The sequence below is a fragment of the Bos taurus genome, chromosome 17, assembly GCF_002263795.3.
Source record: "Bos taurus isolate L1 Dominette 01449 registration number 42190680 breed Hereford chromosome 17, ARS-UCD2.0, whole genome shotgun sequence".
NCBI classification, from domain to species: Eukaryota; Metazoa; Chordata; class Mammalia; order Artiodactyla; family Bovidae; genus Bos; species Bos taurus.
This window is the reverse complement of record NC_037344.1, coordinates 40,764,427-40,792,198: the sequence shown is the minus strand read 5'-3', so window position 1 is coordinate 40,792,198 and position 27,772 is coordinate 40,764,427. Positions and strand designations below refer to the sequence as shown.

The 27,772-nt window shown below is 43.5% G+C and overlaps 2 long non-coding RNA genes across 6 annotated transcripts in view; one reads left to right on the top strand and one right to left on the bottom strand.

The window, feature by feature from the left end:
* Positions 1–21,736, top strand: part of LOC132342601 (uncharacterized) — a 24,577-nt gene extending 2,841 nt beyond the window's left edge. The window contains exon 2 of the long non-coding RNA XR_009491047.1: positions 21,086–21,736. This is a non-coding gene — a long non-coding RNA (uncharacterized lncRNA). The remainder of the gene's footprint in view (positions 1–21,085) is intronic.
* On the bottom strand, positions 5,640–27,772 carry LOC132342600 (uncharacterized). Of its 5 annotated transcripts, none has more exons than XR_009491046.1 (4): positions 27,712–27,772; positions 25,095–25,593; positions 7,395–7,439; positions 5,640–6,073 (listed from the first exon to the last, which is right to left on the bottom strand). It is a non-coding gene; the product is annotated as an uncharacterized lncRNA (long non-coding RNA). The 5 variants fall into 5 exon arrangements; XR_009491043.1 differs by having other exon boundaries at positions 26,436–27,764; XR_009491042.1 differs by having other exon boundaries at positions 27,657–27,757.

Here is a 27,772-nt window from a genome sequence, read left to right as displayed (position 1 = left end):
GCTGGCTCTCTGGACGGGGCAGGTGCTTAAAGCTGACCCTTGACCGGGGAGGGGGTGGTGCCCCGCCTTTGAAGATCATGGCCTCTCTGGCTGGCTGTTGATGTCTGCTCAGCCCTTTGGAATCTGACAGCCTACTGTTCCGTGGAGTGCTCCTTGTCTCTTCAGGCTGTCCTCTTGGGCAGCACTTAAGATGACCGGCAGGCTGACTTTCTCTTTTGGGCCTGTGTGTATTGCTCACAAGTGGTCCAACAGACAGAGCCACATCCTCTGCCCCAGAGACCTCAGGCTCCCCAGGGCAGCAGCTGCATTCCCAGGCCTGGTGAACCCACATTGAAATGTGTAACCATTCCCACCTTCTGTTCAAGGTTAAAATTGAAACTGAACACAAAGGTATTTTTTCCCATCAGGTATCATGGGCTCCAAAGAGTAGTTTCATTTACTTTTAGAAAAATAAGGCTGAATTCCTTGAATGAGTCATGGTTTGAAAATTTGCTGCCATGCTCTAATATCCACATATGCCACATAAAGACACATAGAACACTCAAAATATTTGCATTGCTATGAATATTATTAGCTCAGAGAGACTGATAGGATAATCCTCACACCTAACATTCTCTCTCCATTGAAAAATAAACCTATCAGGAGAGCAAAGTGGAAAAGTAGACAATGAGACAATGGTGTGGCCCATTAAAATAACCCACTAATTTTTTATACATTTATGGAGAAGTAATGTGCGCAGGCACTGTGGTATGTGCTAATGTTCCACTTCTTTTTTTTCTTTTAACTCATATTGTACACTCTTTTTTTTTTTTTTTTTTTGGCCTGTGCCACACAGCTTGTAGGATCTTGGTTCCCTGACCAGGGATTGAACCTGGGTCCCTGCAGTTAAAGAGCTGAGTCCTAACTACTGGATCTCCATGGAATTCCCTAATATTCTATCTCTTCACCTGCTGCTGCTAAGTTGCTTCAGTCGTGTCCAACTCTGTTCGACCCCATAGACGGCAGCCCACTAGGCTCCCCCGTCCCTGGGATTCTCCAGGCGAGAATACTGGAGTGGGTTGTCATTTCCTTCTCCAATGCATGAAAGTGAAAAGTGAAAGTGAAGTCGCTCAGTCGTGTCTGACTCTTAGTGACCCCAAGGACTGCAGCCTACCAGGCTCCTCCATCCATAGGATTTTCCAGGCAAGAGTACTGGAGTGGGATGCCATTGCCTTCTCCATTTCTTCACCTAGGTGGTATTCATTTGGGGATAGCTTCTTGGCTATCCATTTACTATTTGTGTATTTCCATACATATCTTATCCTTTAATAAAACTGAAAAAGATGGTGGGTAAACAAATACTCATTTATATTCTTTATATCATGATCATAGACACTATACCCTTATATAGAAAATGAGTAAGAGAGTAATACTTTTTTACATCTTTTTTAATTACAGTGAAGAATTTGTGGTTTACAATGATGAATTCATTGAAGTGAAGTGAAATGAAATGAAAGTTGCTCAACTGTGTCTGACTCATTGTGACCCCATGGACTATGCAGTAGCTGGAATTCTCCAGGCCAGAACACTGGAGTGGGTAGCCTTTCCCTTCTCCAGGGGATCTTCCCAACTAAGGGATCGAACTGCATTGCAGGCGGATTCTTTGCCAGCTGAGCCACCAGGGAAGCCCGATGTATTCATTATTTCAAAATTAAATAAAAAGTTAAAGAACAATGAAATCACTGAAAATTTGAAAAAAAAAAATAGATACCTATATTCCATCCAGCTCCCCAGAGATTCCCCTTAATTTCTGTGAGAAGGAGCCCAGAAATTCACAGTTTGAAAAAGTCTAGTGTGAAAGGTTATAACTCAGGCTTCTAAAAGTTAAATGCCTAGTTTCAGAAACAAATTTAAACTTATCTACAGTCAAGTGGAACATCTTAGGTTTCACTGGCCATGAAATAATCTTTAAATCTTTCAAGGCTTCCCAGGAAAAGATACACGTGTGGAAAGACTGTTTGTCCTTTACCTGAGAGAAGTCCAGGACCAGAGCAGATGGTGAGGAGGGCTCTCCTTTCCGCACATCTGTCAAGTATGCTATTTGCTGCTGACGTGGGCGCAAGCTCACCCACCAGACGGATGCCTAAGGGCCCCCGTCACTGAAAAGCTTAGCGGTAAACTTCTTGCTGTGCTTGACCCAGACTTGGTACATAAGGTACAGACCCACAGATGGATACTTGTTTCTGGTCTGAGGCAGGAGAAAGATGGGCCCCAGGCTAGATATTTACAACTGGCCTCCTGTTTACATTTCTTGGGGCAAGAAAAAGATGGACTTCGGGCCAGACACTTACAACCTGTTTGAATTTCCTGAAACGGGATAAGTGGGCTCCAGGTTAAGATACTTACAACCAGCTTCCTGTTTGCTCTCCGAAATGGCCATGACACCTGAAACAAGATAAATAGCCAGGCTTTGCTTCCTGTGGATACCTTAAGGTAATAATCACGGCAGGAATAGAGAGGGGCTAAATCTTGTTTGAGTCAAGGATCAAGAGGTCACATATTTCCCATCCTTGGAGCAAGGGAGACACTGCACATGCGCAGAAAGTCTCCTTGTGGGTCAAAAAGGAGGGGGCACCACCCCATAATAGGTGATGCTAATATCCCATAGGCCTCTGGGCTGGAATCTATCTTGGAAAAAATGTTGGGGAGGATCATAGAGCAGGTCAGGTGTGGGGGAAAAAAAAAACAAAAACAGATAATTGGCTAAAGGTAAACAAAGACCCGAAAGAACCGCCCTATATAAAAAGGACTTAACTGCCTCCTACTAGGAGGGGACGCCCACACCCTTTCTCTTCCTGCATCTCTACCTTGCTATTGCTATTGCTAAGTCACTTCAGTCGTGTCCGACTCTGTGTGACCCCATAGATGGCAGCCCACCAGGCTTCCCCATCCCTGGGATTCTCTAGGCAAGAACACTGGAGTGGGTTGCCATTTCCTTCTCCAATTGCATGAAAGTGAAAAGTGAAAGTGAAGTCGCTCAGTCATGTCCGACCCTCAGCAACCCCATGGACTGCAGCCTTCCAGGCTCCTCTGTCCATGGGATTTTCCAGGCAAGAGTACTGGACTGGGGTGCCATTGCCTTCTCCGATCTCTACCTTAGTTCTGTCTTAACTAAAACTGTTTTTCTGTGTGCTTCCTCATTTGTGGTGCTGTGTCAGTAATAATAAACTTTGTACCTGCATTTACAGTTTTGCCTTTGCGAGACATGCATTTTTCAATGAGAGCAAAGATCCAGGGAAAAATAGCTTCTAGCCTCTAGCCCTTGCTGTTCTGATGGCTAGGATTTCTGGTTTTCATCCAGACTATGCAGGTTCAATTCCTGGGCAGGGAACTAAGATCTCGCTCACTGCTTCCTCTGTGAAATCAATTTGTGCTGACCAGATCTGTCCACTGAGTCCTGCCCTTTGCCTGCTGCCCTCCTGATCTCTAAGATCCGCAGCTCTTCTAGAGCTATAATCCTGGCTTTAGCCTCAGTTCTTGGGCCCGACTCCTGTCCTACTCGTCGTGGGGAATTTGCTAGCACCCTTATCACCGATCTTAACATCAGGCCTGGGCAGCAACAAGCTGGCCAGGCCTGTTGCTGAAACACCCTTAGCCTGATAAGCTTTGAAATTTTTTTATAAATGGGTTTAATTGGTACCAAGAAATTGGTGGTTCCTTCAAAAGTGATCCAAATTAGTTCTGTGTATTAATCACTCAGTCATGTCCGACTGTTTGCAACCCCATGGACTGTAGCCCACCAGGCTCCTCTGTCCATGAGATTTTCTAGACAGGAATACTGAAGTATATAGCCATTCCCTTCTCCAGGGGAACTTCCTGACCCAGGGATCGGACCCTGGTCTCCTGCATTGCAGGCAGATTCTTTACCATCTGAGCCATCAGGGAAGTCCTAGATCTGTCTCTAAACCTTTATAAAGAAGTTACAGGTTTTGTGTTGTATGTTCTAGAAATATGTGCACTTTCATCTGACACTTGATGACTCACAGTTAAGGACATCTTTCCTGTTGACTCAGGCCACCACATCTAGTCTCAGTAGGAGTTGTTGTTTGTTGTTTAGTCGCTAAGTCATGTGCAACTCTTAGAGACCCCACGGACTGTAGCCTTCCAGGCTCTGCTGTCCGTAGAACTTCCCAGGCAAGAATATAGGAGTGGGTTGCTATTTCCTTCTCTAGGGGATCCTTCTAACTCAGGGATCAAACGTGAGCCTCCTGCATGGGCAAGCAGATTCTTTACCACTGAGCCTCCTGGGGAGCCTTGTGAAAGAAAACCCAGTGTTGCCTCTGAGCTAGCCTTACAGATCTATGAAGTGGTGCTGAGTGTCCTAGATTCATCTCTCTTATGTGGCCAGGAAAGCCCCCAATAGGACTATTTCCAGGGAACAAACTACCCAGTCTTTCACGCACTGGATGTCCTCCCCTCGGTCCACTGTTACACCTGATGAAGAGTTACCCTGCTGTTTCTAGGTGTAGGAATCCCCCACAACAGTCCCTTTACCCTCATCTCACTAGGAACGCTGGTTCCATTTATTTAGAGTGTGTTTGTGTTAGGATGGCCCTGCCACACGATCGGAAACTGAGCAGTGTTTCCAGGAAGCAGATGAAATGTACTTCGACCAGTTTGACATCTGTTTGCAATAACAGATATTCATAGGGTTGTCATCTCACTTCTGAATAATTAGAGGATCTATGCATGTCATAGGCTTCCCTGGTGGCTCAGTGGTGAAGAATCCGTCTACAATGAAGGAGACGCGGGTTCAGTCCCTGAGTTGGGAAGATCCCCTGGAGAAGGAAACGGCAATCCACTCCAGTATTCATGCCTGGGAAATCCCATCGACAGAGGAGTCTGGCAGGCTACAGTCCATGGGGTCACAAGAGTCGGACACAATTTAGCGACTAAACCACCACCATTATAACCATGCATGTTATAATAATCAGCATCTGTTTTATAGTTTTAAAACCCAACGACACCCAGAGTCATGGTGGAGGAACAGAAAAAGTAGGTAAGTTGGAGGTAAGTTCCGTTTAAAAGCCCCAGACAGTCTAGACAACTAAGCTTCTCTGTTTCCACTGTGGATGCTGAAGGCCTCAATTCTCTGCTTCCTGCCCACACTCCAAGGCCACACAGAAGAAAGCCAAGACAGATAGACACACTGGCCCTGGGTCGTTCGTGGCTCAGGACCAAACGTCCTGGGCAGCAGTGGTTTTCTGTCTGTGTCTCCATCCTTAGGCTCCTTGCAGGAACCTAGTGTGGACAAAGGATCGCTGCTGTAAAAGAAATAAGCTGCAGGCAGAATACACTTAAAGGAAGGGAGGTCCCTGGCAATCCTAGACGAAATTTGCCACATTAGAAATGGAGCTATAAATGAACACCTTAAAAGTACAGGAAAATAAGACCAGGAGAAACTGAGGTCCCGTTTTGCATTTCTATCCAGTCGTTTTGAGACTCCGTTGTGCTCCAGATGATGGCTCAGACACATGTGGCAAACCACACACACGTGGTTATGAACAGATAGAAAAAGAGGATTAGAAAAGACAGAATGTATGAGTGTCATGTATCCGACCCATTGACCCTAGGAGTTCAAGCCCCAGGAAAGAACTACAGGCAAACTCTGATAGAGGGATTTACGTGTTTTATTCTGAGACAATGAGGTACTAGCAGCACAGGTCGGTCTCGAGGTAAGAAATAGAGTCAGGGAGCTACCCCGCTCCCTGCTCCCACTTCGAGAGAATGGCAGTTTGGGAAACAGAGGGGTGGCACTCCTGGTGTGGGCACCATAGAAGGTGGCAGCAGTGGCGAGAGGGCTGGGCAGTGAGTCCCTTGTAAGTAGCTCCACAGAGAAAACATCCCGGAGAGAGACTGGCGTGCAGTGATCAGAACTGAGCGGGTTTATAAACACACCAGTGACAAGTCCCTGTGGCAAAATAGTGCTTTTTGAGAGCTACTGGAGGTCTGCTTTCATGCAGGAGATGGGGAGCATCAGTGGAGTTGGAGTCAGTCCCACCAAAGAATGCTTGGTTCCCACAGACTGCCGAGACTCGAGGAAATATAGGTTGGACAACAAATTAACATTTATTAAAGACTCACTAAATAACGAAATGGACCAGGACTCTATGGTCCTAGCCCCCCATGTCCTCTGCCCACCTTTTGTCTTTGAAAATATCTTTAGCCAAAGAATAAGCATAATCAGAGAAGTGAGAAAAAACAGTCAGAAGCAAAGAAAAATAGTCAAAGGAGACCAAATAATAACAATGCAGTCAGTAAGCAAAATCAAGGGCTTGCAGTTCCTTCTCAGGGGCTATAGCTAAGATTCAGAGTCATATCCTGTGAGCTATTTTGCAGGTACTGAAACACCCACCAGGTGGAAAAAAATGAACTACATTATGACCAGACTATAGCCATGACATAAGCTGCCACAGTTCCAAGAACTGGCCTCAAGGAAAGGGGAACAAACAGACCCTGGAACTGAAGATTAACTGTACCTAAAACAATCAAGACGACACTGATCAGACCACAGATGACCAATTTCAAGACGACTATTAGAGCTGGCTGTGCTGTTTCTGCATGTAGACTCCCCCACCCCCAACTATAAAAGCTCTTGTCCCCGATTGTCAGTAGCGGGGTGGGGGATTGGGTCAGCCTTTGGACAGGTGTCCACCCTTCCCAGGGCTCAGATGGTAAAGAATCCTCCTGCAGTGCAGGAGATGCAGGTTCAATCCCTGGGTTGGGAAGATTCCCCTGGAGGAGGACATGGCAGCCCACTACTGTATTCTTGCTTGGAGAGCCCCATGGACAGCGGAGCCTGGCAGTCTATAATCCGTGAGGTTGCAAAGAATGGGACATGACTGAGTGACTGAGCACACACACTACCCTTCCCACTCATTGCTGGCATCCAAAGTGAAGCAAACTTTCCTTTCTACCAACCTGGCCTCTTTATTGGCTTTTGAGCCAGGCTCCACTTTCAGTTACAATACCAGTCCCTAAAGCTGGGTTCTGTCAGGGGAATGGTGTGTCTAAGACTCAGTAATGTCTCACTAAACACTGAATGAATGAATGAAAAGATTCAGATAATAAAGCACAGTCCCTAGACCAGTGGTTCTCAGACTCTGGCCCTGGACCAGCAGCTACCACTTCACTTGGGAATTTATTAGAAGCAAGTTCTTCAACTGTGCTTCAACCCAGCCCTCCCTCCAGATAATCTGATGCGTGTTTATGTTTGAGAACCATTGCCCTGATGGACGAACCCTCAAAAGAACTAGGCAGTCCAGGGAGAGAGGAAAAATGCCAAAAGAGGAAGGAAAGGAAAGAAAAAAGTTGTATGAAGACTCAAAAACATATTATGCAAAGTCATTCTGTACCTTTTCTCCCTTTATGAGTGTTCTTTTTCCTCCTCGACATTTAATCTGTTGGATTAGAACAGATAGAACAGGTTAATACACATATCTAGCCAGCCAGTCACCCAGCCCTCTGGATCCAAGCCCCTTTCTCAAAGCAAGGTCATGCTGTATAAATACTGGGGAAAGGAAAAATTTGAGAGAGACTGCAATTCACAGTCCATGAAATGAAAACCAGGAGCCCTCGTGGCTGGGTGTGGAGGGACTGAGGAAAATTGCAGGAAGAACTCAAAGCTTCCTCGGGCCAGCACCAGTTCTGTGCCCATAAAGACACCTTTTATGGTAAAATCACACTGGTTTCCAAAAAGCAGTCCTCAGGTTCCCATGGCCACATAATGTGTATTGCAGCCAAAAATTATAAGCCAGAAAACTTTGGTGAGAAGCCTGGAATGGATTCTGAAACTAAAAAGATGAATAGATACAAAGTGCTGTAACACATAGAAGAAAATCAAATATTTTTCTAAGAACGAACATGTTGTTTCTCTAAATATAACACACCCCAATTATTTCCCCTCAGGAAATCTTTAGTGAAGAAGGCATCATTTTGCAGTTCCCTGGGGGATGAAAACAACCTTGATTGAGGTCATCACCAGCTCAAAGGCAAGCTTCTTTGCTTTATCTTTGCACTAATTGCTTAGGATATAGAAATAACCAGACAATAGAGCTGATGACAGGAAATCTGTACTTGAATTCAGTTGAGCTGAGGAATCTACAAACAAAATACTCTTATCTCAGTGAGGTGCTTTTGGCAAGTGCTGTGGATGTCTGTGTCCCCTCAAAATTCACATGTTGAGACTCTGATGACCACTCTGATGGTGTCCAGGCCTTCGGGAGGTCATGAAATCATGAAAGTGAAGCCATCTTGGTGGAATTAGTGCCCTTAGAAGAAGAGACAGGGGCTTCCCTGGTGGTCCAGTGGCTAAGACTCCGCAGTCCTGATGTAGGGGGCCCGGGTTCAATCCCTGGTCAGGGAACTAGATCCCACATGCTATAACTAAGATCTGACACAGCCAAGTAAATAAAATAAAATAAAATAAAATAAAGAGGCAGAAGAATTTGCTTCCTGCCTCTGCTCTGTGTTGTATGAGGACACAGCAAGAAGACGGCCACCTGCCAACCAGGAAGAGGGCTCTCAGTCAGAGTCCCAGCATGCTGGCACCCTGATCCCAGACTTCCCAGCCTGCAGCACTGTGACAAAGAAATGTGTGTTGTTTTAGTTGCCCAGTCTGTGATAACTTGTGATAGTAGCCTGGACTAAGACACCAAGAAATTTCATTTTGCTCAATTTCCTCATCTGAAAAACTGGGATTATTGTATCTAGTTCAAGGGTTGTGCTAAGAGTCAAATTACATATTACATGTATGTAAAGCACTTAGCACCATGCTTCATACACAGAAGAAGTCATGGCTTATTCACCTGCTCCCTTTTTCTAGCAAGGATGATGCTGATGACTGAGCATTCTCTAAGGAGGCTGCAAGAAAACAGCGGTGGGTAAAACACTGATCAGCACTTAGTTTCAGATTCAACAGTCATTAGTCTTACTGAGTTATTAATATAGCAAATTATTCAGAATTTGACTATTTCCTTCTACACTTAGCAAAGGACTTAAAGATAATCAGGTACGTCCTGCTGGTTATTTTGGATTCAAATCTTTGGTAATTTTTGCCTTTATTCAAAATCAGTCTGTGGTAACCACGGGAGGCTATAGTCGATGTTCTTTAGCAATGTGATGGCCATGGGCAGGGGGCACTTGTTATACATGGTCTTGTGTGTAGATCATACCTGGACAGACTTCCCCTCAGGTAAATTGACATCTTCAGGCTGCTTAGACCCCTGGCAACATTACCAGAACAATAATGAATGATGTCAGTAGACATATAATAGATTAATGTTCATTTTACTCTTCTTAATAATAGCTTTCCTTAGGGTTGCTGTAAAGGTTAGATGAATTAATAAATAAAAGCCCTTAGCATATCAAAAAGGAGTTACCAGGACACTATACCAGGACACTATAGTGGGGGAAAAAAAAAAAAAAAGACCTTAGGAATGTTTACTTATCATGGCCAGAAAGAGATTCAAGTTGATCACACCCATCTGCTCAGAACTCAGGGGAGCGGTCACCAGTTGCTGGACGGTTTTAGATGTCCCTTCTCCAGGCAGGTGTCTCCCTACTATAGAAACACTTGTAAGGGGTTTATGAGAGCCTGAGGTGCCTGTTGCCGTGTCTTTAGGCTCCTATATTAGTCTTTTGTTTTTTTTTATTTGAAGTCTTTTTGGAGTAGCTACTCTGCGGCAGTCACTGTCAAGTCTCTTTGGACATAGTCATGGAGGAGAGTCAGTGGTGCCACCATCAAGAGGAGTATGGGATCCCACTGTCCAGGCCAGACTCTATTTTGGAGCTTTCACCCTTTCGGTTCTCCACCTCTTTCCCAGCCACCACCTCAGGACCTGCCCAAACCTAACAGATACATCTGGCTTCAGATCTAAATTCCTCCCATCCTGTCTTGCCCCAACACAGTCAAGCTGATCCCACCTACACACAGCCTCAAACACGACAATCCTAATCAGGCCAAATTTGTCATCTGCCAAGTGACTGAGCTAGAGTGCTTTGATTAGTTTTATAGATTATTCATTTTAGTTTGATGAATAATTCAACTGCCAACCTGTCATAAATTTCAAACCAAACAGGGGCTTATTTTTATGTATTCATTTATTGGACCTTGGGGGAAAGACATTGTCCTTTTCCTTAAGGGAAAAAAAAAAAATCTTTCAAAATGAGTTGAATTTTAACTAACATGTAAATAACCTTCCCTCTAAAATATATTAATTTTTAAATAAATAAAACATTTAAAAGATGAGCATGGAATTTCAGCAGCTAAAGGTTTTAACTGCCTGAGAAGCTGAGTGAATCTAAGTTCATCACTAAACATTTCTATCACTTTTATAAGTTTTCCACAGAGAACACAATTCAAGATTAAAATGTATATTTTCTGCTTCAGCATTATGTCAAGATAGATACTCTCACAGGCTTTTGTATTTTAAATCTAGACCCAGAATAAATAAGGACAAATAGAGAATCCACTGTTTGCAACTTCTCTAAAATGAAACATCTCTCAAATTTAAATTTTCCATAAATGGATATAAGTTCGTATGAGGTGAATATAAGAAATAACAAATATTAAAAAGAAAAAGGAGACATTTTAGAATTAGAATCCAAACATATATTTAGTATGCACTATACAAATAATGTTTAAAAGACAGCAAAGTGAGTAGGCAATAAGAAAAGATTAAAATGATTGAGTGCATATTTAAAAGAAATTTTAAAATGCCATTTAGAGATGGCATTAATTTTAATTTAATAGAAATTAAAATTCAGTGGATACAATTTTGAACCCTGGGCCCAACAATGTAGCTTATACTGAATAAAATCATCTACCAAAAAATGACTTTGAAGTTGGAGAAACATATAAGCAATCCTTGGAAGATGGCTTCCCAGGTGGCGCTAGTGGTAAGTTGAAGGCCTTGGAGAGTTAGCACAAGTGGATTGGAGAAGTTGGAATCCTTAGAAAGGGAAGTACATGGGGTACCCGAGTGACCTCAGACATCTCCCGTGGGCATCTTCCAGATTGTGGCCAGGGTGACGAGGGCTCCAGAAAAAGGCACAAGTCTTACAGGCTCGGACAGACATGGAGTCAGTGATGCCAAAGGAGCTGGGCTTTGAGGAGAGGGGGTTCTCAGACAGGCTGCACTTAAATCTACATTCACACTTCCCTCAAACTGTTGGTCAGCTTTCCACTGTGGATGTACAGAGCAGACCTGAAGAAAAGCAGGAAGGTGAATGCTGTCTGGGTTAAGGATAAAGGCCTGGTGCTCAATGGAGTCCAGGGGGCTGTGAACCAGAGGTCAAGGAAAAGTACAAAAATGGTGTTGCTGGCTCCCCGCCTCCCCCGAGAGCCCAGACACACCACCGGGCTTTGGAGGGGGACCTCCACCTGATCTCAGGGAAGCAGCAGTGAGTGGTGGCTTGAAGCAAGATCTTAGTTCTCTGCCCAAGAACTGAACCTGTGTAGACTGGATGAAAGGGGCTTCCCAGGTGGCGCTAGTGGTAAAGAACCTGTCTGCCAATGCAGGAGTCACAAGGGACACAGGTTAGATCCTGGGTGGGGAAGGTCACTTGGAGGACGGCAGGGCAACCCACTCCAGTTTCTTCATGGAGAATCCCATGGACAGAGGAGCCTGGTGGGCTACAGTCCATAGGCGAAAAGAGTCAGACACGATTGAAGCGATTTTGCATGCACCACTCACAACATGGATGAAGGCCAGGAATCCTAGCCACTAGTCCACCAGGGGCTATGAACTTGAAGCCAGGAAAAGTGGAAAAATGGTGCTATGGGCACCCTTCTCCCCATCCACAGCCTAGAAACAGCCCTGGGCTTTGGAGGGGGACCTCCATCCAGGGGTCAAGTTGCTGCTGTGCAGCGAGGGCTGCGATGTTCATCCCCACAACAGGCAGTGAAGCCTGGGCTCAGGCTCCCGGGGGATCATAGTGCACCCTCCTGGGCACTCAGCCTGGGTTAGGAGAGGCCTATTTCTCCATCAACCATCAGCAACTATGCAGACAGAAACTCTTCACCTCATTACAGAGGACACTTTTGGATCTTTCCTGTACTCCTTTCTCCAAGATGGAGCTAGCTGTCACCTCCTCCTGATTTATTCTTGCTCTTTATGTCTCTCCTTCCCTCTTTTGTTTCCAATATTTTACTTATTCCGTGATATTGTCATTTGTCACTAGTGCGATGCTGTTTTTGTTTGCAGGCAGCAGGAAACCTAAAACTCGATTCAAGCTACAAAATTCTACAAAAAAAAGTCAATCTACAAAAGAGAAATTGTCTTGGCTGGGATTGCCAGAACATCCAGGGTAGAGCCAGCCATTGGTCTGTTGGGTCACGTCTGGCCATGTTTCTGTTTTCTTATCCTGGCCTTGCCTCTGTCAACAGCTGACCTCCTCAGGCTGATCACCAAGTGGGTGGCTTCCTGGAACAATAGACCCTCCATGACCCCTCTTTTACCTCTAGCTGTAAAAAAAAAAAAGTTATAAGCATGGCACCAAACAAGATTTCTGAGCCTCATGCAGAAGACAATCAGTATAGTTAAAATGGTGCCATATAAGGTTACACCCTCATTGCTGAACCAATACCTGAAGTAAATGACTTTCAATTGTCCCTGGAGCTGCATGTGATAGCACTCCCATACAAACCCTTAATCTTCTGGCTGCTACACGGTGGGAAACAGACTGGTATTGGGAGACAAACAAAACATCCATTTTAACCACCATCTATTGCCCCATAAAACCGTGAGCGCCTGTAAGAGAAACAGTCCTGACATACCTCTGTGCCTTCAGATGCTACCTAGTGGCTGGCATAAAATCAAGATTGGATATTTGTCTGAATGAATGAGCAAATAAAATAATAGTTGATCACCTCAAACATGTATTTGTCACCAACCATTTCTGTAATTCTTAAAGCATATTGTAGTTGTGACAGTATTTGCACACCACCTCATTTTCAACCCCATCCTGCGTGGATGTAATTTTTACCTATTGCTTGCTGGGTCTTTCACTTGATTTCAACACATTACCGATTATTTTTAGAGCTGCTATTAACACAGACTTCAATTGCTGTCCTGTTTTTTCCCCTTGAGCAGTGAAGCAGTTGCTATGGAAACAGAATCCAATACCTCTGTCTCGAGCTCCACATCAATGCAGTTTGATGAGAGAGACTCACACACCACCTCCTACCTCTTTTTTTTTTTTTTTTTTTTTTATAAATCTGAAGATATATTACTTCCCAAAGATGCAAATCATTACTGGGGTGAGGCACCCTTGATGAAATGTGGGTTTGACAGCTTGTCCCAGAAGATGTATCAGAGCTCTCATCTGGAAATAATTCCTTAATCAGAGTTAGAGAAAGGTTTGAATGCTTGACTTGACGGAAAAAAAAAAAAATCGAAATCATGAGGTAGATTTCATATAAAGATGGGAGGAGGATCATTTTAATTGACAGCATGCAATCAGCACAAAGTCACAAAGTCACAGATCCACAACCTTTGCAGAGAACTATGTCTGGTGATTATATGGCTGAAGCATCTTTCCTCCCAACTCCACCTACGAGTGGAATGAGATTTGAAATCTGATCCAAGTGGGCTGCTGGGGAAGGGAGGAGTAGGGTCCTAAGCCTCTCTGGGAGGGCCAGGTTTCATCAGCCAAGGAAGGGTGAGGGCCATTCTCAGGAGGAAGCTTGAGCTCCTCTGCTCAAAGCAGCTATGGGAGGGCACACCAGCTACAGGAACTCTGTGGGAACCAACTGCCTCAACTGCATACAAGAAGAAACGATTCTTCACCAAGTCCTAAACTCTCAGAAGGAATAAATTTTCCAAGACAAAGCTTTGACCTTGTCAGCACTCCAGAATCTTTTATGTGATAGCTGGATGGGCTGTGATGGAATTTTCTATCCTGCAGTGAGATGTTTGCACAGAGTCTATCTCTGTGAATGTATCTCTGAGAGAACCTGGATTAACCCAAGGACGTGATCTAGAAGAAACCAGGATGGGGTGGATGCAGGGGACAAAGGGGAGCAGGGGAAATGTAACAGGAGGGAAAGAGGCAAGGCGCAACTTTTGAAAGAATGACATAGCCCAAGGACACAACATAAACCAAGTAGAATCAAATGGGACTAAGATGGCAGACAAGACTAGGCCTTGATCCTCAGTCAGCAAGTGAAATGACACACCCAGAGGTGCCATGACAGTTCCAAGGCACTGTTAAAAGACCAAGGAGTGGATAGTGGCCCAAATCCTGGAAATCTCTGCCCCTTCCCGAAAATAGGTGGAATAGTCCTCCCACTCACTAGCATATGAAATTAGCCAGCCTATAAGGACTAACCATGACACATTCCAAGACTGCTGTGCACTTGCCCTCTGTGATGGCCCACACTCGGTCTGTGGAGTGTGCTTCTCTCTGAATCTGAATAAATCCACTTTATACCTATCACTTTGTCTCTCACTGAATTCTTTCTGTGATAAGACATCAAGAACCTGAGCTTCACTAGGTCCTGAAACCAGGTACTGTGGATTTTGGCTGGATTCGAGTCCCACCCACATGGCTTCAAGTCCAAAACTGGGTTTTGGCTGGGTTCAAGTCCCAATCTGTGGCAAATGGTTTCAGAAGGATGACAATATGAGAGTCTCGTGTACCATTGGGTACCAAAAGCATAGGATCTAGCCAGAAGACAAACCACAGCTGAGTTATAATGAGGGTATTGAGATACAGGCTAACAAGCAGCTCAGGGATCAGACACCAGCCAAAAAGGTGTGTGTCCAGACCAGAACAAAATCAATAGACCAGTAGCAGAAAAGGAGAAAAGATAGAAGATGAAGCCAGGCTGAGGACAACAGATGGATCTCACCCTGATTCTTCTGCGAAATCTGGTCGATTTTGTTGCAGGATCTTTTACTCAATACAGTGATGTTTTGGTTTGGGGGGTTTTTAAAGTTTCTTATTTTTTTTCCTAAGTCTTATTTGAATTTGTTACAGTACTGCTTTTGTTTTATGTTTTGACTCTTTGGCCCCAAGGCATTTGGACTCTTAGCTCCCCTACCAGGGATTGAACCTGTTCCTTCTGCACTGGAAGGCAGTCTTGACCACTGGAACACCAGGGAGGTCCCAAGTGCAATGTTTTTAAACTGAACAAGCTAAATATCAGTTTTTATATTTGTTTTCTTTTCGATTATCTTCTTGTTTGGTTTATAATCCCAACCTTATCAAGTTGAGACTTTAAAGATAACACTTAGTATATTTGCTCTTGACCTATGTTTTTTCTGCCTCAAGAAAAAGAAGATTATCCATGAGCTGGACTGAGACCAATTCTCCCAAGTGCCTTTGTTTTGTTCTTTGCTGTGTTAACCCTCGCCCTAACCCTAAACCCATCCCAGCTGCTCCCAAGGAACATTCAGTTCCTAGTCGCTTTTCTAGAAGAGAAGCAGGTCAATATTATTAGTGGAGCATGTTCTACATACCACCCGATTTGGAAATACTTTTTGTCCAGACATGCACAGGCTTCCTAACTTTGAATACTCCACAACAAAGCCAGACCACACTTCTCCCACGTCTACCTAGGACTAAGGAGTATTGAAGGTTGCCAGGTTCTCTGCAGGTACTAGTTGGGGATTTTTTATTGCCTTCTTCATAGCAGGCCCATTTCCAAGGTACCCATTACAGATCATACTTTCACTTGCTCTGCTTTGGACAAAATTCCAAATTCCAAAATTGGACCTGCTCCTCCTCTGCTTCTTACCACTTAAACCTGCCCGCATGCCTGCACCCACTGCATTCAGTCTCTCCGTCTTCTTTCTCACTTATTCTTGTTTTAAGAGTTCTACTGTATTCCCCATGGTCACTCCACTCTAGGATGGCTAGGATGCTCAGTCTGGATGGACTGAGAGGGTTTTTTTATATCCCAGGAGAGCTCAGAACAAGGCCGAGGCCACTGTAAGAACACTGGCTTTTACTCTAGAGAAATAGCCACTGGAGAGTTTTCAGCTGAGAAGTGGATTTAGTCTAAAAATGATGCAATAGGATCACTCTGGGGATGGTTTTGTTTTTAATCTGTGAGATAAATGTTATCAGCATTCCCTTTTTATGAATGAAGAACTTGCTGTGCAGATCGCTTAAATGATGTGTGAATGTGGTTGCCATTAGCTGAGAGGGACCCATCTAGGAGGTGAACATATCTGAAGCAATATGAGGGGTTTACTTTTCTACTTTCCAAGGCCCAGAGACCACTAACTGCCCACCTGTCTAGGCTCAGTACACCTGTGCTCTCATGGTACACACTTCTTTCTGCAAGGGTTACATCAGATACTTCAGGTTGACACCAGGACTCCCACTGCTTGGTCTTGCTCTGAAAACAGGGGTATGCTGGAAAATATTTCCCAGTCCCTTGGGGCTGGGGGGAATAGCGTTTTTGAGTATTTGCTGATTTCTGTGGTTGGTGTAAATATTCAAATTCTAGCTCAAACAATGTGATTTTACTGAATATGGAGTTTGGGAGAGAAGTACAGTCTCCTGTCAGCTGAAGTTTACCCTTCACTTGAGCCTTTATGATAATTTTAAAGGGTTAGTGACAATCTGCCTGTCTATCTAGTATTTGTACCCCTGAGCCATGCTTAGTCACTCAGTCATGTCCAACTCTTTGTGACCCCTTGGACTGTAGCCTGCCAGGCTTCTCTGTTAGTGGGATTTTCCAGGGAAGAATACTAGAATGGGTTGCCATGCCCTCCTCCAGGGGATCTTCCTGACCCAGGGATCGAACCAAGGTCTCCCGCATTACAGGTGGATTCTTTATCATCTGACCCACCAGGATAGCCCAAGAGTACTGGAGTGGGTAGCCTATCCCTTCTCTAGGGGAACTTCCTGACCCAGTAGTCAAACCGGGATCTCCTGCATTGCAAGTGAATTCTTTACTAGCTGAGCTATGAGTGAAGCCCATTTGGGCCCCTAAGTCAGGAGAATTTATGGCTGGAGATAAGGCCAAAATAGATGGGAAAAGTAATTTAGACTTGAACTAGAGGTTGAAGGATGGATGATAAAGGAAAATTAGAATAAATCCAAGGTTGTGGAATTATGACAGGCTACATAGCCAAAGGAGAGCTCAGTGGTTGAAATCACTGATCCTTGGCTGATGGCTCCAGAGTCCAGAGCAGAGATGACTAGGATGTAAATCTGAAGAGATTCCAAAGTCAAGTCGGCCAGTCAGAGGTCTCAGGAGTAAGTAGAGGAGGAAAGCCAGTCAATGCAAAAAAGAGGCTCAGAGAACCAGATAGTAGGCAAAAGCAGACACTAAAGCATGGTATTTGCCAAAGTCCTACTTCTGCAAACCACCTGCTTCAGACTCTCCAGGAGTTCATTTCAAAAAATATTTCTGATGTAGAGTATCTGGGTTGAGTCAAGGAACTATGTGACTTTTAAAATCTTTCTAAGCTATTTATAGAGAATATCATGCTTGGGAACATGGTAGATATCAAAGGCAGAAGGAGTCAGGATAGTGAGGAATCCCAAGAGCCAAAAAGAGACACTGAATTAGATTAGAGTTTAGGGCCAAGGCAGCGATGCCTGAAAGGAATAGGACCAAGCTAACAGGATAACACACCAGCCAAGGTACAGGATATCTAGCCAGGAGCTGATGCTGAGACTCGAACACCAGGCCCATGTGAGGCATCCTCAACACAGGTTTATAAGGGTCCTGAATACATCACCAGGGAGTTTTTAACTTCTTGGCAATGGGTCCAAGAGAAAACTCTATTCAGGAAGTGACATCATGATCATTTTACTTTCACGGTAAGATGGAGGAAGGCAAAGAAACAAGATTAGAAATAAGGAACTTCCCTAGTGGTGCAGTGGTTAAGACTCCACACTGCCAATGCAGGGGGCCTGGGTTAGATCCCGGGTCAGGGAACTAGATCGCACTGCCACAACTAAAAGAGCCCAGTGATGCAAGTAAGACCCAGTGCAGCCAAATAAATAAACAATAAAGTCACTATTTTTTTTTAATTAAGAAGACTAGCAGTAAGGAAACCAATGAAGGGAGCAAATCTACTGAAAGATGATGAAGGCATGAACAGTAGCTGAGACCATAGGGATGGAACTGTGAGGTTAGTTTTAGAGACATTTCAGAACTAGAAAGTTAGAGACATTTCGGAGCTAGAACTAATGTAGGATATTTGATTGAATGTGCAGAGGGAAGGATAAGCAGAAATGGAGGCTAATTCCCACATTTTTGGATAAAGGGAGAGAGAGATAGGCAAAAATGGAAGAAGATTCCCACATCTCCTAGTAGGGTGGCTTGGTAAACAGCATCCTGCTGGGAGCAAGGCATGTAAGATGAAAAACAGAGAGATCAGGATTCTTGATGGCAAATGAGATAAAACAAGTCAACTGGCTAAGACCCCCAAAAAAGGCTTTTTCTGTTGAATGAAATCAAAGGGAGCCTTGAACCAGCAATGGAGTAGTGGACAGTGGTAACTACAATTGTCTTCTCAGAATGCATTTTCATAACCCTTCTAATAAGTCTCCAGTTTTTAAGTACAGCAACGTCTGATCTACCCACAAACATAGGAGCAGTGAAGGAGGCAGGGCTGGCCAGTGTGCCCACGCTTTTTCCAGAATGATGGGTTCAGAGGTGGTCTGAAGACCTGAGCATGCCAATCAGGGCTTCATGAGACTTCTCCAGTACCGCCAGCAGGGACTTTCTCCTGGAGTTGTCGTCTTTGGGGAAATGTCTAGGAAGAATGAACAACTACAGCAGCAAGCAACCCTCTTCCACAACAACCTAGAAAAAAGTGTAATTGTATGAAGTTCAACAGAGACCAACTCAATTGCTGAGACAAGCAGAGTTGAAAAATGGAACAGTGTGAGTTCCGGGCATAAGCAGAGGCCTGGGTAATGCAGGTATTTCTTTGATCATATTAGCTTTTTCAACATCCCTCCCAAACAATATGAGGAAATAAAGGCCTTTTCTCCCTTTGGCTAGTTAGCAATGGGACTCTGAAATATAAAACATGAGATTCTCCATGAATACTTGCTGAGAGGCCAGAGCTACAATTGGGCCTCAGGGAAAACTCAGTCTGGGGACTGGATTGTCAGACTGTCAGCAGAACCCAGCCCGCCTTTCCTCTGTGTGTCTCTGTGGATGCTGGTCTCCTTTTCTCTCACTACAGACTACTTTCCATCGTTGGCAACGTGACCACATACAGCTCCCTGGGTTCACTCTTCATTGGTTCTGTCTCTGTTTCTGAACCAGGTTCTATCTCTATATTTGAACTTGAAAGTGCAGAGAGTACAAGGCAGGCAGTTTTACTCTCTACCTTTTATTCTCTGTGCTTTTAAGTTCAAAAATTCTAAGGGAGGAATCTGATCAACTGCCTTGCAATCGTCGCTAGGGTTTTGCAGTCCTACCCCTAGCTTAGGTTGGGCCAGGATGATACCCCTGAACCAATGAAATGAAGTCAGTGGGGCAGACTTGTGTAAGAGAACAGCCAGGCTCATGGAAACCGCAAAGTCAGAGAAGGGAGAGGAATAATTCCAAGAAGGACAGGCATACTATTCCTGGAAGAAGGGCAAACACAGCATAGGTGTCCCTTACTGAAAGGAAAATGTTTCACATATGCTGAATCTGAAGGCCCCCCAAAAAAGTGAAAGTGAAAGCCACTCAGTTGTGTCCAACTCTTTGAGACCCCATGGGTATAGTCCATGGAATTCTCTAGGCCAGAATACTGGAATGGGTAGCCTTTCCCTTCTCCAGGGGATCTTCCCAACCCAGACATAGAACCCAGGTCTCCCACATTGCAGGTGGATTATTTATCAGCTGAGCCACAGGGAAGCCCAAGAAAACTGGAGAGGGTAACCTATCTGAAGCCCCATGAATGATGCAAATGAGGCCATGAAAATGTGAAGTTAACATTATTGCTTAACATCTATAAGAGACAATTTATGCATGTTATTGATTCTAATGAAACAGGTCATCTTAGCCGAAACTTCAAACTGTAAAGTATGTGTAAATTTACCATGAAATTATCTAGAACTTTCATTTTCAGAGGAATTTTTGTTCACTTTGAAATGGTTATGGGCTATAGAAGAGTGGGTGTTCGCGAAGAGTCGGACACGACTAAGCGACTTCACTTTCACTTTTCACTTTCATGCATTGGAGAAGGAAATGGCAACCCACTCCAGTGTTCTTGCCTGGAGAATCCTGGGGACAGGGGAGCCTGGTGGGCTGCCGTCTATGGGGTCGCACAGAGTTGAACATGACTAAGTGACTTAGCAGCAGCAGCAGCAGAGTGGGTGTTATAAGAGCAAAGAATGGGTCATAAGTCACAAAAAGGCAAGAGCTCAAGAGCAAAACATCTAGATTTGTATTTCTCCCTTCTGGGGCAAGAGACAAGGTCATGAGCTAGCAGAGTCTCAGAACCCCAAGATTTTTTATCTCAGCCACTCGAACAACAGGGTTACCGCTGATGGAGAAGGGGAAGTTTATGAGCAGGGTAAGGCTAGGGTAAGTTTGAGTTTTCTCTCAGGTGCTTACAAGGAGAGGTCAAGGGAGCTATTAGAGGGACTTCCTTGGTTAAGTGGCTAAGACAACGCCTTCCGATGCAGGAGGTGTGGATTCTATCCCTGGCCAGCAATCTTAATCCCACATGCCTCCTGGCCCCAAAAGCAAAACATAAAACAAGATAAACATTGTAACAAATTTAATAAAAGACTTTTTTTAAAAGGGTCCACATTTAAAAAAATCTTAAAAAGAAAGGAAACTGTTAGAAATGTGGGACTGGATATCAGAAGAACAGTCTGGTCACTGCTGCATTTTTTTTATTGAATTACTGGTTTTATTTTTTGTGATTTCCTCTTTGTTTTTAACATTTGACTTTCAGGGTGGGTGGATTTCATGATTTCAACTTATATATCCTATGTACATTTTGGTGACAATCCGTTTTTGGTCATTTTTTTTTTAATTGAAGTGTCTTTGTTTTACAAGGTTGTGTTAGTTTAAGGTGTACAGCAAAAGGATTTAGTTATACATACATTCATGTCTGTTCTTTTTCAGATTCTTTCCCTTGTAGGTTATTACTCAGTGTTCAGTAGAGTTCCCTGTGCTATTCAACAGGTCTGATATTAAAAGTTCAGAAATAAATGAGGAACCATCCAAGCAGATTGAGGAAGCCTTCAGATTATGCGAGGAAAACCAGGAAGAGGGATGTTCTGAAGACATGTCAATGAAAAACATCAAAGAAAAGATCACTGTGACAGTCCCGCTGAAGGGTCACAGAAGAAGTGACTAAGGATTAGTCATCGATTTAGCAATGTGGCTGACATCGGTGATGTTGACAGTTTCCATGAAGCGATGGCGCTCAAGGCAAAAGTCACATTTAAGCTGGGAATGCCAGCACAGGAATCAGAGATTAAGTGGGACACTGTCCTGGAAACAGAGGATCCTAAGACACAATCCCTTAAGGCTCTGGTTCCTCCAGATCCCTAACCTGGACCACACTGTAGACTTTAAATATGTCCTAAGACACAATCCCTTAAGGCTCTGATTCCTCCGGGTCCCTAATGCCTCATAAGCCGCACCTTCCCCCCAACCCCTGCATTGGAAGAACAGGGGCTGGGAGGCTATTTGATAAACTAAGCACTGTTTGCGCTGTTTTCTTATGTTATTAAGAGAATCTGAGCACTGAATAAAGCTTTTAACTTAAAAGAGCTGCTGCTACTGCTGCTAAGTCACTTCAGTCGTGTCCGACTCTGTGTGACCCCATAGACGTCAGCCCACGAGGCTCCCCCGTCCCTGGGATTCTCCAGGCAAGAACACTGGAGTGGGTTGCCATTTCCTTCTCCAATGCAGGAAAGTGAAAAGTGAGAGTGAAGTCACTCAGTCGTGTCCGACTCTTAGCAACTTAAAAGAGCAAATCCCACTAAATCCTAAATCAAAGTTCATGTTCTCCCTCCTTACCAGCAGGTGGGGAGAAAGACCAAGTCAGAGACAGACAAAACCAAAGGAACTGCGTGGTGTCCTCGTATTGGATTTGCTGCCTGTGTTAATAAGTTTGTACTCTAATTGGAATAAAGTTTCATGGTAACTTTTTTCAATTTTATGAAGTTATAAAGAAAATCATACATATTTAAAGTCTACCATGTGGTGAGTTGATATACATACATTATGAAATGATCCACAATCAAGCTAATTAACACTTCATCACCTCCCACTGTTACATTTCTGTGTGTGGTGAGAATGATTAAGATCTACTCTTTCAGCAAATTTCAAATATACAACATTATAAGAAGGATAGTCACGCTGCCATACATCAGATCTCAGAACTTATTCATCTTCAAACTGACACTTCCAACCCTTTGACCAGCATCTCCTCATTTCCCCCACCAACCCCCAGCCCCTGGCAACCACCACGTTACTCTCTGCTTCGGCTTTTTTAGATTTCACATAAAAGTGAGATTATGCCCTTTATTTCCTTCTGTGACTGGCCTATTTCAGTATGCATAATGTCCTCCAGGTTCATCCCTGTTGCCTCATATTGCAAGATTTCCTTCTTTTTTATGGATGATAATATTTCATTGTAATATATGTATAGTAGCCTCTTGATGAAGGTGAAAGTGGAGAGTGAAAAAGTTGGCTTAAAGCTCAACATTCAGAAAACAAAGATCACAGCATCTGGTCCTATCACTTCATGGGAAATAGATGGGGAAACAGTATCAGACTTTATTTTTCTGGGCTCCAAAATCACTGCAGATGGTGACTGCAGCCATGAAATTAAAAGACACTTACTCCTTGGAAGGAAAGTTATGACCAACCTAGATAGCATATTCAAAAGCAGAGACATTACTTTGCCAACAAAGGTTCATCTAGTCAAGGCTATGGTTTTTCCTGTGGTCATGTATGGATGTGAGAGTTGGACTGTGAAGAAAGCTGAGCACCAAAGAATTGATGCTTTTGAACTGTGGTGTTGGAGAAGACTCTTGAGAGTCCCTTGGGCTGCAAGGAGATCCAACCAGTCCATTCTGAAGGAGATTAGCCCTGGGATTTCTTTGGAAGGAATGATGCTAAAGCTGAAACTCCAGTACTTTGGCCACCTCATGCGAAGAGTTGACTCATTGGAAAAGACTCTGATGCTGGGAGGGATTGGGGTCAAGAGGAGAAGGGGACGACAGAGGATGAGATGGCTGGATGGCATCACTGACTCGATGGACATGAGTCTGAGTGAACTCCGGGAGTTAGTGATGGATAGGGAGGCCTGGCGTGCTGCAATTCATGGGGTCGCAAAGAGTCGGACACGACTCAGCGACTGGTCTGATCTGATCTGATCTGAATGTTGTTATATCACATTTTCTTTCCCTATTCATCTGTTGATGGGCATGTAGCCTGTTTCCCTATCTTGACTACACTGAAGTGAACCCAAATGGGCAGATATCTCTTTGAGATATAGATTTCATCTTCTTCTAATACATATCCAGAAATGGGCTTGCTATATCCATTATAAATTTCTGTTCATAAACTTCCCATATCAGTGAAAGTGTTAGTTGCTCAGTTGTTTGAGACTCTTTGTGACCCCATGGACTGTAGCCTTTCCAGGATCCTCTGTCCATGGAATTCTCCAGGCAAGAATACTTGAATGGGTTGCCATTCCCTTCTCCAGGAGATCTTCCTGACCCAGGGATCAAACCAAGGTCTTCTGCATAGCAGGTGGATTCTTTACTGTCTGAGTTACAGGACCCGTAGCTTATTGTTAACAGTTCTTTTCAAACACAACTGGTCTTTTTCTTGTGATAATGGAAACTGTAGAGCTGCCTCTTACTCTTGATTTTGGTCCCCAAAATTGAGTTATAATCAGCTGAGATCCTACAGGGAGAAATTGATAAGTTAAGTTTGAAAATGGGACATCCACCTGAAAAGTATAAAAACACTCGGAACAGAGTCAGATTAGCAGAGCTTTGAGGTCAGGAACAAAGCAAGTAAAGCTGTAATGGATCAGCGGTGGATGAAGCCAGCTTAGAGAATTTTTGAACATACATGTCAAGCTGTATAGATGCATTACAATTTTTTACTTGCTCAGCTACTTAGATGCACGTTTCAGGTCTTTTAGAGGTCAGAATGAGGCATCCATGACATAATATTTTAGCAAGTATATAAACAATGAATAACCCAAGCATTGAAATCAGAGAGATTTTGACTTGAAAATTAGCACTGCGACCGACGCTCTGTGTGAATCTGAGTTGACTTTTCAAACTTTGCTCAGCATCCTCATCCATCAAATGGAGGCAGTAATGGCATCACCCAGTTGGTCTAAAAACTGAACAAGATAATGAAGAGAAGGGTCTATTGTAAACATCTATAGTAAATGCTCAGTAATTACTAGTTAGCATTAATGTAATTATCCCCCATCCAGAAGGTTTCCTCTTAGGGCCCCTTTGGTGACTTTCTCTCCTGCCTTCATATCTGACCCCACTACCAGTTCTCATCAGCATTCTCCATCAGCTGCCCCATGACCTTGCTCCCATGTCCTTCCCCACAGGTTACTTCCTGTGGGGTAACTGGAGGTTGTTACTTCCCTCTTACCCTGTGAATTCATCAACTGGAAACAATGTTGAGGAAAAATTACAGTCACACAAGACTTTGCTGGTGGTCCAGTGGTTAAGAATTTACCTTGCAATGCAGGGGAAACAAGTTTGATCCTTGGTCTGGGAAGTAACATCCCGCGGGGCAACTAAAGCCTGCAAGCCACAACTAGAGAGGTCGTGCTCCACAACAAAAGATCCTGCATGACCCAGTGAAGATCCTGAGTGCTGCAACTAAGACCTGACACAGCCAAATAAATAAATAAACATGAAAAAAAAAATACGTTCATGCCGACAAGCAAGCAAAAAGAGGCATGTGGGTTCACCAGCAGGCATTTAAAGATTACTTTATCCCAGATAAGATTGGACTCAGCAAACTTTACATTTTTGATGAGTAAAATCAAGTAAAAACTTTTAATTAAATGTGATACTAGAAGAAGATTTTGATCTCCAAACACAGAGAGTTTAAATTACCTGGACCATGCCATTACCTTGTTTTTAGAAAGATCCACAGACCAGCCCTTTGACTACACACTTAAGGCAAATCCTTTGTTTCTGACATAGATGAGGTGATCTGTAGGCTGAAGTTAGATGTTGAGGTTTGATCAGTCACCACGCAAGGTAGAATGAGCTGGATCGCTGGGAATATAGACATCCTTTCTTTATCATTATTGTTGTCATTGGTTGATTTGTTTCTTTGATTTTGTTTCATTTGCTTACTTGTTCAAAGCATTGAGGATCATTGGCAGGTGATGAGGCCCGGAAGGAAGAAGCAGCTCAGCCAGGTGAATGAGGTGGAGTGGAACTGCTTCAAGGTCCAGGGGACGTTCTGAGAGGCAGGGCTTCCTCTGAGCTTCTTGAACCAACAAGTGTCCCATGCCTGGAGAGCTGCAGCTATAGGAGCACAGGTGTGGTGCCCATCCCATTCGTTACAGACACTGCAGGTCTTTCCCAGACAACGGGATGCTGGTAGCTGGTAGCCTGGGGAAACTGAACAAGAAAAGAAGATGAAAGTGTCACATGGGCACTGTGATCACCTCAGAGGCCTCCTTTTAGGGTCTGGCAGGTGCTGAGGGATGGTGTGGGAACTCAGATGCTGAGATCTTGTAAACGTACTGCAGGAGGCATCGTAACTTCAGTATTAAACATAAAAGGGGTCTAATTTCATAAACCAACTGGCAAGGAATTTCTTCAACCTCCTTATATTTCAAATTGAAAATATGAGGTACAAACTATTTAAGTGTCTTGACCAAGAGTACGCAGGAAGGGAGAATGACATTTGCAGCAAGATTTTGAGCTCTACTTTACATATCTTAATTCATTTAATCTGTGCAATGACTGTATGAGATAACCTCTTTACACATAATGGAAGTGAGGCATATAAAGTTTTAATGGCTGTATAATATTTCATAACATAGATACAAAATTACTTAACCTTTTCCTATTGTTGAACATACAGGTTACTGCCATTTTTTTTATATCATTAAACTACATTTAACCATCAAAAAAAAGATTTTGAGATTTACTAAATTATAATAATACAGAATATAGGGCTCCCCTGGCTGCTAAGACAGTAAAGAATCTGCCTGCAATGCAAGAGACCTGGGTTTGGTCCCTGGATCAGGAAGATCCTCCGGAGAAAAGTAAAAATTGACTTTGACTAATAATAAGCATCTTCCTTACAATTCACCAATCCAGGTTCGAACTTCAGGTAAAGCCAGGTGCAAATTTATCAGAAAATAGTAATCCTTCCAAATACACACTACAGCCATAAAATGTCATAGCAACCCAATTCTTGGAGTGACCACAAATTTCATACTGAAAAATCTTACTTTCTGAAACCATGGACTATCAGGAACATTTCTGTTGGAAATCATTTCAGTAAGATGAAATATCCAAGTGTGGTCTGAAGGAGTTTAGTCATTGCATCACAGAACTTGATTTGTAATCCATGTGCAGAGTTTTGCATGGCAGTCTTGGATATAGCATTTGACATCTCTATTAACTTCATTTCCAAGGAAACAGATCCACAGGTCCCTTTCACAGGCCATAACTGATGGTGACCTCTTTACACACAGTCCTACTTTGCTTGGAGCCCATCAGAACAGTGCTTCAGGACTTCCCTGGAAGCCCAGTGGTTAAGACTCTATGCTCCCACTGAATGGGTTTCAGATTTGATCCCTGTTTGGGGAACTAAGATCCCATATGCTACACAGCACGGTCAAAGGAAAAAAAAAAAAAAGATACTGCTTCATTTACATTGCACCTAAATGCCATTCTTGCAAAATCCCATAATTACTTTTTCTCTCGTGAAATGTCCCCACATGGCAATGAGTCAGTGAACCTGACTTTGGTAGTCCACAGGTTTATCTCTGGTGGTCTTAGGCTGATCAGGTAAGGAAAAGAATGTGTCTTATATTTCAAATATCTACTTTTAATTATCTGTGTTTTATTTCATTCTGTAAGGAGTAACAAAATAATCTCACTGCACACCAAAGGATGTTTATAACTTAAAAGTTTCCATGCTATAAACATAGAAAATTCTTGAGATCAAAGAGGAAGAAAATCACTGTATTTAAAATGAAAAACAAATATGAAATGAAAAACAAAAACCAATGACTAAACTCCTTGGTTCTTCTTTTACTTTCCCCAAATCCAGCCCATGCCTCATATAATACAAGAATGATCAAAAAAGGTGTTTTTCTTTCCTCCTTAGCAATATGGCCAGGCAATGCTTAGTGACAACGACCACTGCATTGCTTAAGAGATACTGAAAAACTTGAAATACTGATGAATTTCCAAAACCTCCTTCCCAGTCCTCATTCTTGACATATAACCTTGTTTTCTACTTCACTGAGAAGCGGGAAAAAATCAGAAGTAGAACAACAACAATAACAACAAAAATTGCACATCTTCCCAACCTCTTGCAGCTGCACCTGTATGCTATCACTGGTCGGGATGTTCCTGTTCACCCAACAGGGCTCCTCTCTCTCTTTTGCACTAGATCCCATTGCTTGGGAGGACATTGTTCCAGGAATTCCCTCCTTCTTTACCCTGGTCATCCACCTCCAAGACAGCCCCTGATGAACCTCAGCTCTTGGTACCCACACTGTGAAGCAGTCCCCTCACACGGAGTCAGGGCTGAAGTATGTGATCAACAGAATTCTGC